This window comes from Podarcis muralis, chromosome 4 (genome assembly GCF_964188315.1).
Source record: "Podarcis muralis chromosome 4, rPodMur119.hap1.1, whole genome shotgun sequence".
Classification (NCBI taxonomy): Eukaryota; Metazoa; Chordata; class Lepidosauria; order Squamata; family Lacertidae; genus Podarcis; species Podarcis muralis.
Window position 1 is genome coordinate 73,653,058 of NC_135658.1, and position 19,377 is coordinate 73,672,434.

Genomic DNA, 19,377 nt, shown 5'->3' on the forward strand with positions numbered 1-19,377 from the left:
GCACCTACAGAACGATCCCCCGTCACGCCAGAGTGAAAGGCATACAGCCTTTGTTGGAGGGAGGGTGGAAGCAGAATCCTAAAGACAGCAACCTAATGGGGAAAGGTCACAGCTCAGTGGTAGAACAACTGCTTTAGATGCAGAATGTCTGGGCTTCAGTCCCTGGCATCTCCAGGTAGGTCAAAGAAAAACTTCTGCCTCAGATTCTGGAGAGTCGCGGTTAGTCATTGTGAGCTAATAGACCTGTGGTCTGTCTCAGGCTGCATACACATCATGCATTCATAGACCCTCCAAGTATCCTTATTTTCCAGGGACAGTCCCCAGATTTACAGAAGCCATCCTGGTTTCTGATTTGATCCCGGAATCAGTGGCGTAGTGTGGGGGGTGCAGGGGGGGCCGGCCGCACAGGGCGCAACATCTGGGGTTAGGGCAAATCCACGGGTTAGGGGGCGCAAATCCACAGGTTAGGGGGCGCAAATCCACGGGTTAGGGGGCACAAATTACTTGCCTTGCCCCGGGTGCTGACAACCCACGCTACGCCGCTGCCCGGAATGTCCTGCTTTTCCTTAGGGTGTCCCTATTTTCATGGGAGAAATGTTGGAGGGTATCGAGTTATGCGACCCCCGAGCCAAGGAGATAAGTTAGAAGACATATGAAGGCAGCCCTGTACAGGGAAGGTTTTTTTCCATGTTTAATGTTTTATTATGTTTTTATATCTGTTTGAAGCCACACAGAGTGGCTTGGGCAACTCTGCCAGATGGGTAGGGTATAAATATAACAAACAAACAAACAAACAAACAAACAAGCAAACAAACAAACAAACAAATAAATAATATTTAGGACATCCCTATTTTCATTGGAGAAATGTTGGAAGGTATGCATTTAAAGCACAATCCTCCCTCCCAGTGATGTGTGAACAGCATTTGAATAAAGCACATTTCAGTGTTCCTCTGTTGTGTGTGGCACATGACAATTACTTATATAATAAATAACAACAACAACAACATATATATATTTATTTATAGCCCATTCATCTCGCTGGGTTTCCCCAGCCACTCTGGGCGACTCCCAACAGAATATTAAACAGAATAAAACTTCAAACATTAAAAACTTCCCTAAACAGGGCTGCCTTCAGATGTCTTCTAAAAGTCAGGTAGTTGTTTATTTCCTTGACATCTGCTGGGAGGGCGTTCCATAGGATGGGCGCCACTACCGAGAAGGCCCTCTGCCTGGTTAAATGGAACCAAGAGGTTCTGCTTCCTCAAGAGGTGACCGGAATTGTTACCACATACATGTGATTCCCATTAATCAGCACTAATCAATGAATTTTCATCCATTTTCACTGTACATGTCAAGGGCCTGGCACAATTTTTTTGGGGGGGAGGAAGTCCTTCAGGAAGGTCATTTGAAAAAGAAGAAGCAAATGGGAAGAGGGACCCCCCACATTGCTGTTTCCCTTAAACTACCTACCATTGGCTTATCCTCTGTAGAGCAGGCCTGGCCAACATGATGATGCCCTCCAGATGTTGCTGGACTACAACTCCCATCATCCACTGTCAGCATGACGGGGATGGGGAATTGGAATCCTGCAGCATCTTCAGGGCACCATGATGGCTACCCCTGCTCTAAGCAAGCACACAGAACCAGTATCCCTCCAGATGTTCCTGGACTATAGCTCCCCTCATTTTTGACTGCTGACCATTCTAACTGGGGCTGATGGGAACTGTAGTCCAAAAACATTGGGGAGGGAGGGGAAAAACACAGGTTCGCCACCTCTGCTACTCATTCCTATGTAGATCTCAAGTTTCTAATTATTCTCCATTAAGTCTGTAATGACTTGCCTAAAATATACTCGAGAGACAGGCTTGCCATGGTGTCTTATTGATCCAGTTTCTGTGATTTTTAACAGCAGTCTGACATACAAAAATGAAGGAAGTGATTTTTTTTTTCATGGAGTGTGGAGATAAATGGCAGGGGAAAAGCACCACCTGCTTAATTTGCATTGCAGACTGGAGTTAAAGGCAGGAGACCAGGATGCATGGAAAAAGATGTCCATGCAACAAAGGTAGTTTCTCATTCTCAGTGACCTGGTGGAGACTAAGAGCTGCTACATACATGACAAAACTTTGCATTTCTTTCAATGCATGAACAGCTCTGGGGTTTTCTGTATGTAGAATGGCATACATAAAACCCCAGATGAAGTAGATTGATTGATTGATTGACAGACAGATTTTTGTTCCTGTCATTAGGTTGCTCTCTTCCATTTTCTACTCCACCTTAACATTCACCTGTGACACAAATGTGTGAGAGCACTCAAAGACATTTTTCCTGCTGTATGCCAGAGCAGGTTCAGGATTAAATTTTCTGTGAATGGACTAGCTTAAATAAAACTTGCCTTCAATCAATAAGTGAAGGGAAAATGCATTTCACAGAGGCGTGGGAGCTGGAGGGCACTTTAGAATTCATGGAATGTTTGTGACTAATAATTACTACTATTAACCTAGCCAGCTCCAACATGTGTAATTATGTGTTATAACACAACACAGTTGGCCTTAACTCAGTTTATTTCTTTATGCTACAGTGAAACAATAGTTCCTCCGTTGTTAAGTGTGCAGCAAAGAAGCTGGTGGGATCTGAAGGAAATATTGTAAATACAAATGTAAAGAAAACCATAAGAACGGTTGGAAAGAAATTTGTTCCAAGAAGAAATCTTCTGGAAAGAGTAATTAAATACAGCAAGTGGCGAACTAAAAAGTGTAAATAGCTTTATGGCACCAAATAACAGATTTATGGTAGCATACTGGAGTCCACAAAAATACTATATGGGTCTAAAGGTAAAGGTAAATGTAAAGGTAAAGTTACCCCTGACCGTTAGGTCCAGTCACAGACGGCTCTGGGGTTGCGCGCTCTTCTTGCTCTGTAGGCCGAGGGAACTGGCATTTGTCCACAGACAGCTTCCGGGTCATGTGGCCAGCATGACTAAGTCACTTCTGGCAAACCAGAACAATGCACGGAAACGCCATTTACCTTCCCGCCAGAATGGTACCTATTTATCTACTTGCACTGACGTGCTTTTGAACTGCTAGGTGGGCAGAAGCTGGGACCGAACAACGGGAGCTCACCCCGTCCTGGGGATTTGAAGCGCCGACCTTCTGATCGGCAAGCCCTAGGCTCTGTGGTTTAGACCACAGTGCACCCACATCTACTCAGGGGTAAAATTGCAAATTGCTGCAGAAATGTGGAGAATGTAATTTAAGGTTGGGAAACGAGAAGCTGCCAGAATAAAAAAATGACAAATCCTTTCATTCCTGTGCCCAGACAAGAGTATACATGAATGCAGCCTAAATTAAATGGCTTACATAAGGCTGGCAAGCAGATTTCATAACTGTATGAGAGTGGTAATGCTGTCCTGAAAAATTATCACACCCACCCAGCAAGGCCCCTGAGAATTAGTGCAAATGTCTATCCCGCAGGTGTGTACTTTGTTGGGGCAGGTACATCTGTTTCCACTGGCAGAGGCACTGCCTGGTCCTGGGACCTGCCTCCTCCTCTGAATTGTGTTCGGCCACAACACTGTTGGAGCTCTCCTCAGTCTCCAGCAGTGCACCCTCTTGCATGGGAGGGAAGAAGCATCTATGGCTCCTGTTCCTGCATTACTGCCTGACAGGGAAGGGCTCTCCTCAGAAAAGTCTTCGCTCCTCACCCCCATTCATAGGCGCCGACTCCATGGGGCCTGAGGGGGCCCGAGCCCCCTCAAAAATTCGTTTGGGGGGGCTCTGCCCCCCCAATAATTTAAGAAATTGGGGGGGGGGAGTCCAGAGGGCCCAGCCGCGTCGTGCCCTCGGCCCGCCCCTATTGTCAGAGGCTCAGCGTGGAAGTGTTAACAAAGTTTCAGAGGGGGGAGTGAGTGGGGGGGACGCGGGGAGGGGAGGGGGTCCCCGCTTCTCCGGCCGCCTTGCAGAAGCGGCCACCGCCCGGCGGCTCTGCCTTTGCTCGCAGGCCTGCCCGGGGGCTCCCTCGGTTCCAGCGCTGAGCTGGCGGCCCCGATCCCGGGAGCAAAGAGGCGTCGCGGGAGCGGCTAGGCCTGCGCCAGGGCCCTGACCCGACAGCTTCTCCGGCTCCCCAAGCCGAGGACAGCTTCGGCTGTGAAGCTGCGCCTTCCGGGCTGGCCCCTTCTCGGCTGGGCCTCGCCTCTCCAGCTCCCGGTATGTGTGCTCCGCGGTGGTCCCCGCTCCTTCCAGACCCTTCCACCGCCCCCTGCCAAACTGGCTGTAGATACAAGAAGGGGAGCTGGGGTGGGCTATAGAGGACCCTGCCTCCCCCTGCGGGCTCATCTCTGGCAATTGGCTCAAGGAGCCCCCTGAGTTTTGGCATTGTCTCTCCGCGCCCCCACCCCCACCCCGCCTCTCTCCAGGAGCTTTATGGAGCCGCCTGGATCGGGTCTGCTTTGGAGGAGGGGAGCCTTCCTTGACCAGCATGGGCCCCCCCAATATTTTTTATAAGTCGGCGTCCCTGCCCCCATTGCCCCTCATCTGCCTCCAGAGGCTGCCATCCCATGTTTGTGCCCAAAGGTGCTGAGGGACTCAGGGCATAAACTGAGAAGCTAAGGCCTGAGTCCAGTACATAAGTGCAGTTCACTCACACTGGGTTGTTATACTGTTATGGTAAGGAGACATTTTCAAGGTCTGAGAAATAGCATATCCTCGCCGTGCTCTTGCTCTTGTAGCAGAGGCATACTGTCACCGACATACCTATTTTTGTATGTGAAATAAGCAGCCTCCTCGAAAGTGACAGTGTCACAGACATATTTAGACAATATCAGTGCAATATGATATTAGAATTAATTGCTCGTGTTCGTCTTTCCCCTCTGGTAATACTGAAAACTCAGTCACCCAGTCATATAGATAGAATATGAAAACACAGGGAATACCCGTGGAAGCTACATAAATCGAGCAGGGTCATTTTCCAGCAATTATTCTGGGGTTGTCCAGGGTGGATTATCCAATACTCAGAGTTTATGCCATGGATCAGTACAGTAAGGCCCACACATGAACATGGAGCCCACCACTGACCACTTCCAGGTACCACCATTTTGTTTCATCTTGCACACATGTTGGCTTGAGAAGAAACCAACAAGGAAGGGATTTTTAAGATGCTCATTCTCATCCCTCCCACCACAGCTTCTCTTAACCTCTGATCAGGGCCGGCACTATAATTAGGCAGAGTGAAGCAATTGCCTCAGGTGGCAGATAAGGGAGGACAACACCAGCAGTACTCTCTAAGAAATCAAGCTTTCTTTGTTCAATCTTATCCCACTTGAGCACGTACACAAGATTTCGGTTGCCTAGCGACCTCCACAGGGTTTAATCCGGCACTGTATCCCATTGTCAGTGTGGAAGTAAGATGTAACTGCCAGTCCCTTCAGCTTCTCAGTTGGAATGAAGGGTGCCATCTTGTCCTTTGCCACAGGCCGCAAAATGTCTTGGGTGAATCCTGTCTCTGATCACAACATGCTTCTTCCTTGAGGTTTGGTAGGACCTGCTAATGCTGCTCCCAGCATCCCACCCTGTTTACCTCTGGCAGCAGTTGCTATGACATCTCAAGAATGCAAGAATAGCCTGCTGAGTCAGGTCAGCGGTCCAGCATTGTGTTCACACAGTGGCTGAAAGGAAGGAAGCCTTTCTATAAACTGGTACTATGGCAGTGAAAGTAGAGCATAGCTACTGAAGTTAGTAGCCATTGACAGCTTTATCCTCCATGAATTTTAAAGCCATCCAAGCGAGTGACTATCATGGGCTCTTATGGGAGCCTGTTTCATAGTTTAACTATGCATTTTGGGAATTCCAAAGCGTACCTCTGAGGACGTTGTACCTACTGTGATGCTTTAATGTAGGGGAATTCCTATCAGGAATGGCCAGGGATTATGGGAACTGGAGTTCAGCAACATCTGTAGGGCCAAAGGCTCCCCACATCAAGACAACACAGTAGGTACTGTGTCCTCAGAAGTACAATATATGAATAGATTGTTTCATTGCCTATTTCAATTGTGGATGTTAACATTTTAAAGTTTGTGTAACTGGTTTTTATACTTTGTAAACTGCTTAGAAGCCTATTTTGTCATTGTTGTTGTTTAGTTGTTTAGTCATGTCCAGTGGCGTAGCGTGGGGGGTGCAGGGGGGGCCAGCCGCACCGGGCGCAACATCTGGGGTTAGGGCAAATCCACGGGTTAGGGGGCGCAAATCCACAGGTTAGGGGGCGCAAATCCACGGGTTAGGGGGTGCAAATTACTTGCCTTGCCCCGGGTGCTGACAACCCATGCTACGCCGCTGGTCGTGTCCGACTCTTCGTGACCCCATGGACCAGAGCACGCCAGGCACTCCTGTCTTCCACTGCCTCCCGCAGTTTGGTCAAACTCATGCTGGTAGCTTCGAGAACACTGTCCAACCATCTCGTCCTCTGTCGTCCCCTTCTCCTTGTGCCCTCCATCTTTCCCAACATCAGGGTCTTTTCCAGGGAGTCTTCTCTTCTCATGAGGTGGCCAAAGTATTGGAGCCTCAGCTTCACGATCTATCCTTCCAGTGAGCACTCAGGGCTGATTTCCTTAAGAATGGAGAGGTTTGATCTTCTTGCAGTCCATGGGACTCTCAAGAGTCTCATCCAGCACCATAATTCAAAAGCATCAATTCTTCGGTAATCAGCCTTCTTTATGGTCCAGCTCTCACTTCTATACATCACTACTGGGAAAACCATAGCTTTAACTATATGGACCTTTGTTGGCAAGGTGTTGTCTCTGCTTTTTAAGATGCTGTCTAGGTTTGTCAATAATAATAATAATGTGGCACTGCATGTTTCAGATACTGATCTGAAAAGGAGAATGATTTATTGAGTAATGAGCTTGCCTGCTTTTTCACATCTTCTGAGGCGCAACAGGCCAGGCAGCTTGCTCTTGTACATCCTGCCAGGCAACTGGCAATCGCTGTTCCCATTCAAAGAGTTGGCCCTGCTTGGGGTATTTCCGTTGAGCCTGGCTTGCTATTGTGCATCCTTCCTATTCTGTGCCACTGACTTAACGTACATAATACGGTGAAAAAAGTCACAGGCATTTCACCTCCTTCTCTTCCTTTTCCAGATACAGAAGCAGAACTGTTGAAAAAGCAAGCTCCTAGATTTATGCCACTTAACTGCAATTATTTCCTTCTGAGCAGACCTGTTTAGGGTTGTGCTAGAAGCCCTTGTTTCAAATAATATCTCCACGTATTATTAGGTAAGACATTGTCCTTTAGCCTCAGCATCCCATCTACAATATGAAGGCAATACTGTAATACTGTCCTAACCTACAGAGCTGATGTACTAATTAGTTTGAACCACCTAAGCTCATCACAAATGTTAAGCACCGATACACACACTCACACTCACACCAGGGAACCTTTTTTTTAATTTGAGGGCCACATGACCTCATGGGTACCTTCCAGAGGCCGCATACCATAAGTGGGTGGGGTTTGGAGTCAAAATTACATCAAGTATGATGTGACTTTTGACTTTGTACAGTGATACAGAATTCAAAGGCTTGTACACACACACAAACCTCTTTTTCACATCTAGGGGAAATGATGGGTGCGGTTTGCAGAGGGTCCTGAGAGCCAGACAGTTAGCTCTGAAGCCTGCACTTGCCCCTCCAGGCCTCAGATTTCCCACTGCTTATATTTTGAGTGCCACTTTAGCTTATGGGTGTTCACATGTTAGATTCAGTGAGTGTACAAACTGTGTACACAAAGGGTTGAGCTGTATGTTCATACAGTTATTCACCTGTAACATTCTGTGAGTGTACAGTCTATGCACCAGTGCATACCAGAGCAGAGCTGTACAAATCAGCAAGGCTACGTGCTTTCACACAAACACATCTATGTGTGTACAAACAGCTTCTACCTGTGTTCAGTGTAACATGTGAACAAGCCTCCTCCTATAGTGTGATCTATAGGATCCTGCTTTTTAAAAAAACACAAACAAACAACCTTGAACCACAAATCTTTACACTTCATATTCATTATATTTTGTATTATTTTAAAAGCCTTTCAATTAATTCAAGACTTTTTACAAAACAATGGCCTCCAATGGATTGTGCTTGCTTTATGGCTCACTGAGATAAAATATTTGAATATTCTTGTAAGTATTGGGCAAGAGTGCGGTAAATGAAGGGCTATAGTTTCTCGTGTTTATTTTTAGAGTTGCATTTTGAAGAACTATATGGGTTTGATAGCTATGAAAATGGAAACAGAAATAAGTAAAAAAAGAAAAAGAAAACTAAAAGCCTTCCAGGTTTTCTGAAGGGGTTTCTTTAGTATAAATTAGTTATTTCCTCTCTGCTATTTAAAGGAAAATAGATTCAGTCATTGGGAAACTGCCAAGACACTTTAAAAGATCACAGTATATTCAAAGTACATTTGATTAAAAATGCCCTTGCATAGATAGTGCACTATCAGAGGTTATTTCTTTTTAATGAATGACTTTGTTAACATGCTTTTTATCCATTTTGAAATGAAATCAGTGCTGATTTGTTAGTCAGTAGGTACAAAGACAAATGCACATAGCTATTGTGTTGATGCTTGATGCCCAGCTCCTCACTTGATTTAGATTTCTTCTCTCCAGAAATACCGTGTGATTTACATTCTCATTGGAAGGATGTCTCCCAAAAGATAACATTTATTTTGGGTTAAAATCTGTTTTAGAGCTCTTTGCCTTTATTGCCAAGACAGATTTGCTTGGACTCAATGTTACTTTCTAGTGCATCAATTCTTGGCAAGAATGTAGGAATTAATCCACTAAGCTTAAAATGTAGGTATGCCATTCTTTTTTATTTCTTTCTCAATTTGGATCAAAGCTGGTTTGTTGGGAAACACATCAAAAAAGCTTTGCGTAAGAAACTACAGGATAGATGGGGAATGTTGCTGAAGTTGTGTGTATACCACTTTCCAAACTAGCAGTAGGAATTCACTGGATGAAGAGTATGCATGTACATGCACCAGCCCTCTAAACTGTTCCCCCACCCCTTTTGAATGTAGCCAACCTTTTACATCATTCCACGTCACAAACACTTTTGAAACTGAGTTGAATAACAGAAATAATTTGTGATCAAGTCCATGCTTAAAGCTCACTTGGGCTCACAGGGACTAGTTTTGAGACCTTTGGGTATTGGATTAAGTTATTTATTAGTCTGGTTTGATGAGACAGTGTCCAGCACCGTTTTTCTATTGTGTGTTGAGGCAGTAATCTATAAAGATCCTGCCTTTCTAAAAGGGTTAATCAGAAGTATTTCTCCCACCATCACAAAAGGATGCGGTCTTGTTCCTCTTCTCCCATCACTGCTTCTGCTATGATGCCCATGTCCTTAAGGAAGTATTAGGAGTAACAAGTTAAAAGGACATGCCTCATGTAGGCATGAACTAAACAGGCACTCTGCTAACAATTTCCCCTAAAAATACATGGAGCAGAAAATGAGTGGAGTTTCTGCTCCTGAATAAATGGACATGGAGGGCCAAATTCAAGCATACAGTTGCTCAAGCAGGAACCAGTACAACAATTCCTGTTGGTGCAATAAGGCTTTTCCTATCCTCTTCCCACCCACCCCAAAATCAGCTCTGAAGAGTTATGCAGTCGAACATAACTAGCAAGCTTGGGGTTAGTTAATGCATGAAGGAGTTAAGACCATAGAAACATATTCCTAGACTCCCTTCACCGGGAAGGAAAAAAGTTAATTTTCCTCATCTTTTCATTCTCTTTCGTCATGCGAACTTACTGAGATAGGATGTGCCTGAGCTTGCTTACTACAAGCTCAGATGGTGTGCTTAGAACTATTTCACTATATTTTGTATCCCAAGAATTCTGCCTGTGTTTACTTGCTGCTGCATGGAATAAAACATGAATCTGACCTTTAGAGTTTGCAAGTAAAGCATTTAAACTTACTAAATGGTGTGGTCTATTTATTGCAATAGGGGTAGAGAAGGAAAGTACTGTAAGCGAATTAAATTTTATATTTAAAAGGTTTAACAGCCTATCATTCCTATGCTTCACTGTACTGTGCTTCATTCTTCTGTGTTTTTAAACTCTGCTGGGGGCTCTCTCTTGATGGAGAATGTGTTTAGCCCTGTGCTTTGGATCTAGAAATCTAGTCAATTCTTTTATTAAGTACCCAACAAGGGTGACCTATATCTATTTTCTCCCCATAAGGAGAACCCCCCCCCAGAACAGTACAAAGGGAGAGGAAAGGGGAGACTATTTCATCAGGCAAGGCTTCCACTGGTGGAGGGGTCTCCATAGTGCTACTTTGAATTCCACCCTGAGATTGGTATCCAACTACAGTGGTACCTTGGGTTAAGAAGTTATTTCATTCTGGAGGTCCGTTCTTAACCTGAAACTGTTCTTAACCTGAAGCACCACTTTAGCTAATGGGGCCTCCCGCTGCTGCCACGCCGCCGCTGCACAATTTCTGTTCTCATCCTGAAGCAAAATTCTTAACCCGAGGTGCTATTTCTGGGTTAGCGGAGTCTGTTACCTGAAGCGTCTGTAACCTGAAGTGTCTGTAACGCGAGGTACCACTGTAGAGTGTTCTGTCAGTGCAAGGCTTCCTGCTTGCGCAGTGAAATTCCCCCCTCCTCTCATTGTGCATACCCCACACCCTCCCCAAATCTGCTCCAGAGGGGAACCCAGAACAGATGTAGGGGCCATGTGAGGGGAGGGGAAGAGGGGAGTTCTATTGTCCACTAGGAATCCTCACACAGAGGAAACCAGTCACTTAGTGCTACTTTGAATACAGTGGTGCCCCGCAAGACGAACGCCTCGCAAGACGGAAAACCCGCTAGACGAAAGGGTTTTCCGTCGCGGAGGCGCTTCGCAAAACGAATTTCCCTATGGGCTTCCTTTGCAAGACGAAAGCCCATAGGGAAATCTCCGGGACAGCGGGGAAGCGCAGCGCGTCTTCCCCACTGTCCTCGGACCTCCTCCGTAGCCTGGCGGGGGGAGGAGGTCTGTCCGCCCCTCCGCCAGGCTTCGGAAGGCTGCTCCGGAGAGGTTTTTTAAAAACCCCGGGACAGCGGAGGACTTCTCCGCTGTCCGGGGTGATCTTAAAATGCTGGCGGGCGGGAGCGAAGCCTTTGCTGCCGCCCGCCAGCATTTGAAAATCGCCCTGGACAGCGGAGAAGTCCCCCGCTATCCCGGGGTTTTTTAAAATGCTGGGGGTGGGAAGAAAAGCCCCCTCCCAGCCTTCAGAAGAGGTCGGGGGACAGACTGTCCCCGGACCTGGTCTGAAGGCGGTTTCCATAGGAACGCATTGATTGATTTTCAATGCATTCCTATGGAAAACCGTGCTTCACAAGACGAAAAAATCGCAAGACGACAAAACTTGCGGAACGAATTAATTTCGTCTTGCGAGGCACCACTGTACAACCCTGTGTCAATGTACTAAGAGCCAATTAACACATTCCCACAGAATGAGATGATAGGCTGAGATGGTAGAACTGAGGTACATACCACTTCAGATGAGAAGTGAGGGGGGTCTTTTTATTTTTTAATGTTTCCCCTTGTAGAAGAAAAACATTGCTCTTTGCACATAGAAAGTTTTAGCAAAACCCTCTTGCTGATGTGCTACTTTATGGCAGGCAGGGAGATTTCTTTGAAAAAATAAATATATATATAAAATGAGGCCTCATCTATAACGTGAATTGATACAATTGAGACTGCCTTCTGTGTTATGTGTAGATCACTTGAAAACAATCACAGTGTCATCAGCGGCACTGCCACACACTTAACACATGGTAGGATATCACTTCTGGGAAAGTGAAGGCTGAAGATCCTATTATGGGATGTATAATGTGATGTGAACTGAAGGTCTCCTTATATTCACGACAATAGATTGGCAAACTATCTGTTTATCTTGCTTTCTCAAGCCTATTATGCAAGCCTTTCAAAAGAGGCTTTTACATTTAAAGTGGACTTCTGTAGTAAACAGATAGCAAATTTGGCATCCTTATTCTCTTTAAATTACAGCTCACTTCAGAATCCAATTTCAGCAGCTTTAGCACTGTCGAACTCGTTATGTCTCTTGGGGATTCACAGCATAAAGTGAAAAAAAGAACATCTATCCTATGATTGAATTATTTATTTCACACTTTACCTAGGATAAAACGTTCTGTTAAGAGAAGCAAATCCCTTCTTTAAAAGTAAGTTCCATGTATTGCAATCCTACACATCTGCTCAGAAGTAAATCCCACTGACCCCATAAGACTTACCCCCCATAAGTGTGAATAGGACTGCAGCCTATGCTGAAATACATTTGTTTCAATCACAAATATTATTAATACATTATTTTATTTCCTATTCAGAAGCATCTCTCTGCCGGACTAAATGGACCCCTGGTCAGATTCTGAAAGGTGTTTCTCTCATTCCTAGCAAATGGTTATCTAATTGGGTGATGTAACAGTTCCAAACTGATGGGGGGGGGGGGGAGGGCCCAGAAGAGCAAATAGGCCAATCTCAACTGTCCTCATCACTTTCTTAGCACGTCAAATAGGCCAATCTCAACTGTCCTCATCACTTTCTTAGCACGTTCCCCATTTTTTCAGAATTGCAATGCAAAGTCTATGGCAAGCCTGTGCAAACGTGTGATCTGCCGTGCTGAATATAATCCAGCAGTCAGTAACTGCATATGGTGGCCATTCCTGAGCTGTTTCTAGGACTAAATACTCAGAGGGATTTGCAAGCCACAGCATTTTGGGCTTGTGTCCATGCATCCTGCTTTACTGAGGACAGAGTCCTCCGTCTGAAGTGCCCTCTGGTCCAAGTCTTTTTTAAAGATGAAGAACCCTAGGGAAGAAGAGCATGAGGGGCCTTTAAATTGCCTGTCAATAGTCAGCACTTTGACATCAGCTTGAGCAGGCACTCAAGTCACCTGGTCACAGTGAGATTTCCAGGTGTTGCCTCCCCTCCTACTTACGTGCAATTGACTTTTGTGTATACACGCGGCACTGGGAAATAATTAAATCAATTCAAACTTGGAAATGGTGAGAGAGAGCTGGAGAGTCCTTGTGGCTCATGAGGAAACCCTCCCTGGAGCCCAAAGAGGAAGTCACTGAGGGCAGAGGAAGCCCCAAAGAGACTGGAGGTGGGGCTTTGTGTATAGTGCTCAGCCTCCCCGCCTAACAGCTGATGTCCAGGGTAGCACAGCAGCAACAGCCACTTTCCTGTTTGTCCTCCTGCCAGCCCCCGAGTTTTGATTTTAGTGGTGGATATTTTTGGGTACAGTATTTTTGGTATGGATTGAAGAGAGAGCGGCAGAGAGGGTGTTTAGAAGGTGCTCACAGCTTTATGCTATTTCACTTATGTGTCCAGGGGCCTGCGTACATTACATTTCAGTTTAAATGATAGTCATTGGTCCCTGAATTTGCATCAGTTGCATAAATTAGCATATGCAAATGTGTTGGGAAACTGTGTACGTGCAGCTACTCACACAGAGTCAATTAAGGTTTGGCAGACAGCCAGAAGGCAATCTGAAGGAGTAAGTCTGCCTGGTGATAACAGACATGGAGAGACATGGAGACTGCTCCCTGATTGGTCAAGCTCTCTCAAGGGAGTGATAATTAATGGCCTACTAACTGGAATGTGTTAGTTCAGAGTTCAGAGGTTCAGAGTTCTGTGTCAGCGTAGGAGTTGTGAGTCGTGTCAGAGAGAGCTAGCAAAAGATCCGTGTTCTGTTCCTGTAAATAGTCCACTGTATATAATAAACACCTAACTACAAGTTCCTGGTTCCTGCTTCGTCTATCCTGTCTGCAGCCAAGTCGCCAATTGCTTCTGTGGATCCTGCGTGTACTCTGCTAGGTCTGGCTAAGGCCCTGCAACTAGTCAGAAAGTTGCAAAACACCAATAGGTTTTACCAATAAAATGTTAGACAGATTTCTTCCCCATTTGCAGTGTGTGTGTGTGTGTGTGTGTGTGTGTGTGTGTGAGAGAGAGAGAGAGAGAGAGAGAGAGAGAGAGAGAGAGAGAAGAGAATGTTCTCCTTTTGAGTGATGTGTTAAGTAGCCACCGTACTGCTGGGCTGCATTTGGTCTGATGGGTCACAAGTTATGTGCAGGTCTAGTCCACAATGATCTTAAGAAGGAGCTTATTCTCAACCCCCACCCAACCCTCTTGAAATATTCTTCTAGGTTAAAATAGCTGCCTAAGCTACATTTCTGGCTGTGTGGATGTTACTTTGGGAAGATGTACAGTGACAGAGGATGTGAGGCAGAAGTTTGGCAAGCATGCCGACACTTCAAAACTTGCTGCTCTAAGTGGCGAACTGTGTGGCTCATTATCACGTGCCGTCAGCACAGTTTCCCATCATTCCCTCCCATCTCCTTGATCTATTTATAAAGTCCTTTACATGAAAATGCTGCTTGTTGATTTATTGGTGGTTCATTCCTGTGCAGTGTAATTTTTAAGGATATGTATATCTCCTCACTCCTTCTGACTTTAACAGTTTCCTGACTCTATATATTAAAATAATAACAGGCTTCTGTGATTCTGTATAATGTACCCCCTTATTCACACTGCCTGCCACTGTAACCTCCTGTTATAAATATTAGCAAATGCATGCAAGATGATCTGAAAATGTTTATGTAGGGGACACATCTTGCAGTGGTAACCAAGGTCATTAATTTCAGTCAGAATTAATTTTCAAATCACTTGTCAACAGCAGCTTTGCTTATTTTATTGTGTTTTCTTTGTTCATCAACACCTACTCCAATAAAGTGGCTGAGATCAGTGATGAATGGCTGTTATTATGGGACATGTCAAAACCTTAGCAAATGTTAGCATACACCAGTAATTCTTAGTACTTTTGAAGGGCTATGAGTAAATCCCAAAGTCAAGTCAATTCTTTTACAGTCTCATTTTTGGTCTTTAATGGTAAAGGTGATATTTATCATGGCAACTTGGTAAATGTCCCCCCCCCAAAAAAAAACCCCTCCCCCCAAAAAAAAAGCAATAGGATGCAAACATTGCTAATATTTTTTGGCAAAACTCAAAGCCAAGCAAGTGCATTTGGCCATGTAAAGCAAGGGATGGAAGTAACTGTGGAACACAGAGACTTGTTCTCCCCTCTCCCTTTTTCTCCAGTGGGATCCCCCTTGGTAAATGCAAAGCCATCCCTTGTGTATTTGGGGTCTATAGACTGCAATAAAGCTGTTTTGTTTGGAGTGGGACTTGAGCATGGACTTTGCTGCACTACAAAGATGCCTCAAACTGCACACTTTACTCCCCAAAAGGTGTGACCACTTAGGATTGATATACAGTACAGGCACAGTAACTAAGGAGTACCTGATTCAATGGACCACATTCTCTTAGATTGTTCTTAACACAGTAGAACTCCGGCCTATAACTCCGAAAAAAAGTCAAATGAGGTTTCTCCTGGTAGATATCACTTCTTTAGTAGCTTCCTTTTTAGCCACAATTTTACCTGAAAGGATTCCCAACGAACCATCCTTTCGGGGAACAAAGAGGGCTAAGCAGAATATCTAAGTGCACACAATCACAGTGTGACCTTATGACCCTCGACAGCTTCACGCATGTCCTTTTAATTATCCCAAGGACCTGAAATGTTTTATACTGTGATGCCAATAAAGATATTTGATTTGATATACAGGCAGAGCTTCCAGCTTCCGAAGAAGAATTGGGGGTGACGGGGCTGGCAGCATGCTGCACGTCACCTCACATACGCCATGTCCCAATGTCATGTGTGTGATATCAGGATGTTGGAGGAGCTGGAGGGTGAAGTCCCCTATGCTATCTTGATGTTGCCCCATGCCATTTCTGCCTTCATAGAACATTCTTCTGCCTAAGAAAGGAAGGCCCTAATTTCAAAGAGGAAAAGGTGAAAAAAAGCCAGCTAAGTATCAGAGACATCACCTTGCCAACAAAGGTCCGTATAGTAAAAGCTATGTTTTTCCCAGTAGTGATGTATGGAAGTGAGAGCTGGACCATCAAGAAAGCTGATCGCCGAAGAATTCATGCTTTTGAATTATGGTGTTGGAGAAGACTCTTGAGAGTCCCATGGGCTGCAAGAAGATCAAACCTATCCATTCTGAAGGAAATCAGTCCTGAGTGCTCACTGGAAGGACAGATCCTGAAGCTGAGGCTCCAATACTTTGGCCACCTCATGAGAAGAGAAGACTCCCTGGAAAAGACCCTGATGTTGGGAAAGATGGAGGGCACAAGGAGAAGGGGATGACAGAGGATGAGATGGTTGGACAGTGTTGTCGAAGCTACCAGCATGAGTTTGACCAAACTGCGGGAGGCAGTGGAAGACAGGAGTGCCTGGCGTGCTCTGGTCCATGGGGTCACGAAGAGTCGGACACAACTAAATGACTAAACAACAACAACAACAAAGTATCAACCATGTTGAGGGGGGGGGATTCTTTCCGGCCCTATCAACCAGCAGGGAGGTGGGCAGGAAGCTCTCAAGGCAAAATGGTCTGAGCTCCAGGGGAAGCAGCCTAATATATGCTTTCCCCTCCTCTTTACAAGGGCTCATGGGGCAGCTTTTTCCCATGAGCCCATGGCACAACCAAAGATGCTGGGCAAAACTTGGCCCAGTATTTTGCTCCAGTGGGCTACAGTGCCACCAGTCAAATGTGTGACACACTTATTGGGCATGGAACAAGGCTTCTTGGGAACAGGAGAATGGTGGTGACTGGATAGATGGAGCTCAGAGGAATGATGGTGAATTTGACACACACAGAGTTTCCACTGAAATCACCTCCCACTTTGAAAATGCATGAAAACCGGTCCTTGTGTGAGGTGGGGAGCAGCATAATTAGAAAAAAACCACAACCAACCTATTTCAAATAGCTGAGATGTAATGTAATGATATATCAATGTAATTTCCAGTATAGCACCAAGGAGGTGATATTGTTTTTTCTAGTTTGCTAACTCATAAACGATTGTGTGCAAAGTTCAGATAACTTTTAATTAGCCATGTCTCACTGCAGTCCAAAGGCAGGCAGCACTATTACCCTGAAACTGGCATTTAAAACTCATTCATCTTTGGTTGTAACTTCTTAGAGCAATTGCCATATTCAAGAGACTGACAAGCTTCGTCTAATTGACACATAATCTTCCATTAAAAACAACAACTAATTAAGTTAACATTATATACTTTATAGAAAAGGATAGCCTTCCCAAAATAACCCAATTCATTAGGACCATTGTTTTGTGCTATGATGTGCATTCAAATGGTATCCACTTTAGGCTCTTTATGTTGCTTTATTGCAATCAGGGAAATCTTTTCCCCTTACATAAAAGTAATTATTAACACACTAAAAGGTGGCTTCCAGAGTGAAATGCTTATAGCATCGAGGTGAAATGTAGGTGTGCAGAATGTGAAAAGCATCAAGGTATAAAGCCATTACAGCTTAGTTAAATGGGATGTTTATAGCTTTCGCTTTAATAGCTTACACTTTATACAAGTTCAAAAGCATCCTTTGAAATGTGGGGGGTTGTCTTTGAAGTGTACATCTATGAACCCAGGCTAATCAACTGGAGGAAAAGCAGTTGCTGCAAAGTGTGCTGCCAAAAAGAGAGGAGTTTCCCCATCAACTGTTGTCTTCAGTTGACTTGCAATCCACGGCAGCTTCCAACTTCACTAAGATTTCAACTTATTCACCTCCACAAATTGATTTCATTCCACAAGAGTTCTCCCTTCTTTCCTCTGAACTTCAAGCAGGCAAAGGATGAGAAGAGGCTCCATGGTGGAGGGGGTGGGGAAGAGGGCCACACCTGCCACGCCTGCCCCCAATGTCCTCATCCCTGACATCTCCACCCCCCAAGTCTTCATGCATGGAACAGAAGCAGGAAACCATGGAATGAATGAATCTGCCTAGGGGCCTTCCATGTGAACTGGGAGCCTGAAACAATAGTGGGGGAGATCCTATGTGTTGTCAGCTGAACATGCATTGACTCTCCCTTCAAACTAAGGTATGAAAATCTTAGATGGAGGCCATGGTGGGGTGCCAGGGTTTGATGGAGAGACAACCCTGCTCTGCTCTCCTTGCATGGAGTTTAATTTCTATGAGGGGCAAGTGCATTGAATAAACCAAGTGTCCAGCATTCAGTGGCTATATTGGAGAGGGAGTTAATAATTTATGAAATATGGCCCCCCCCCGGTTTGTATTAATTAATTAATTAGTTTATTTAGGCTGCTTATGAACCACTTGATATTTAGAAAAAAAATCTCAAAGCTGTATAGGCAAAAAACAACAACAACCTTCCTATATACATAAAACGTAAGGCTGACATCATGCTGTAGTTATGGGGGGTGAGGGTATGGGTGAGTGGTAAAGGGAGGGGGTTGGTCAGGTGTGGGGGGGAAAGATAGATGGCAAAGAAATAGGTGGGTTTGACAAAGCAGCATGAGCAGTATGATATAAAATACAATAAATTCAGCTCGACAGAATGCACAAGGAGCAGTGGCTACCATAATCAGTATTAGCATCCTCAAAATTCTTGAATAAACAGAAAAGGGTTGAGCAAGCACCAAAAACATAAGATGGCTGGTGCCTGTCTATCTTCAGCAGGCAGAGTACCCCTGGTGCTATTTTTAAAAACTCAATAAAATCCTTGAACAGGGAATAATTTCATAATTATTCCCCAAAAATCAAGGAGACACTCGGACGTCCCATCCCAAGGAGCATTGTTCTTCTTAATGAACCTGGCAGCAGAATTAAAACTATGGTCCTGCAGATGACTTAATGCAGCACTGTATTACCGATAACTGTCCCACAGTACTCAAGATGCTAAGCACATTCGCTTGGCTGTTAAGTCCCATTTGGTTATAGAAATTGTGTTAAAGACTCTGGTCTTCAATCACCAAAGGTCACGGTGCATTTAAAACACCTACAGCATCTCCAGGGCACTGACATTACAGAAACCAGCCCCTTAAATTACTACTCATTTCCCTTTCCAGATCAAGCAACCCTACCGAGCAACAATTTAAAATGTTGTTTATTATTAGAGCTCCTGAGTTCTAGTAAAAAACAAAACTAAATTGGACTTAAAGAGGAAAAAGGAAAAACTGTAGCTATGGGAGAGGAAATTGCGACATTGGACAGAGGCTGGATCTAGACACATCAGAAAAGCATTTCAGGAAAACAGCATGTAAACTTCATAATGGGAAATCACATTGGCGAAAGACGGGACTCCCCAGCACCACCTGGTGTCACAGTGTTATAACGCATATAGTCATACTTTGATCATAGCTGTCAAGCATCCCTTATTTGGCGGACAGTCCCTTATCCCAGCGCCATGTCCCGCTGCTGTCCCTTATTGATGATGTCCCTTAAATAAGCTACT

At 44.8% G+C, this 19,377-nt stretch overlaps 1 protein-coding gene across 1 annotated transcript in view; it reads right to left on the bottom strand.

Moving 5' to 3' along the window:
* GABRG3 (gamma-aminobutyric acid type A receptor subunit gamma3) overlaps nt 1-19,377 on the bottom strand; it is a 305,700-nt gene that overhangs the window by 173,706 nt on the left and 112,617 nt on the right. The gene's annotated exons all lie outside the window — the stretch shown is intronic.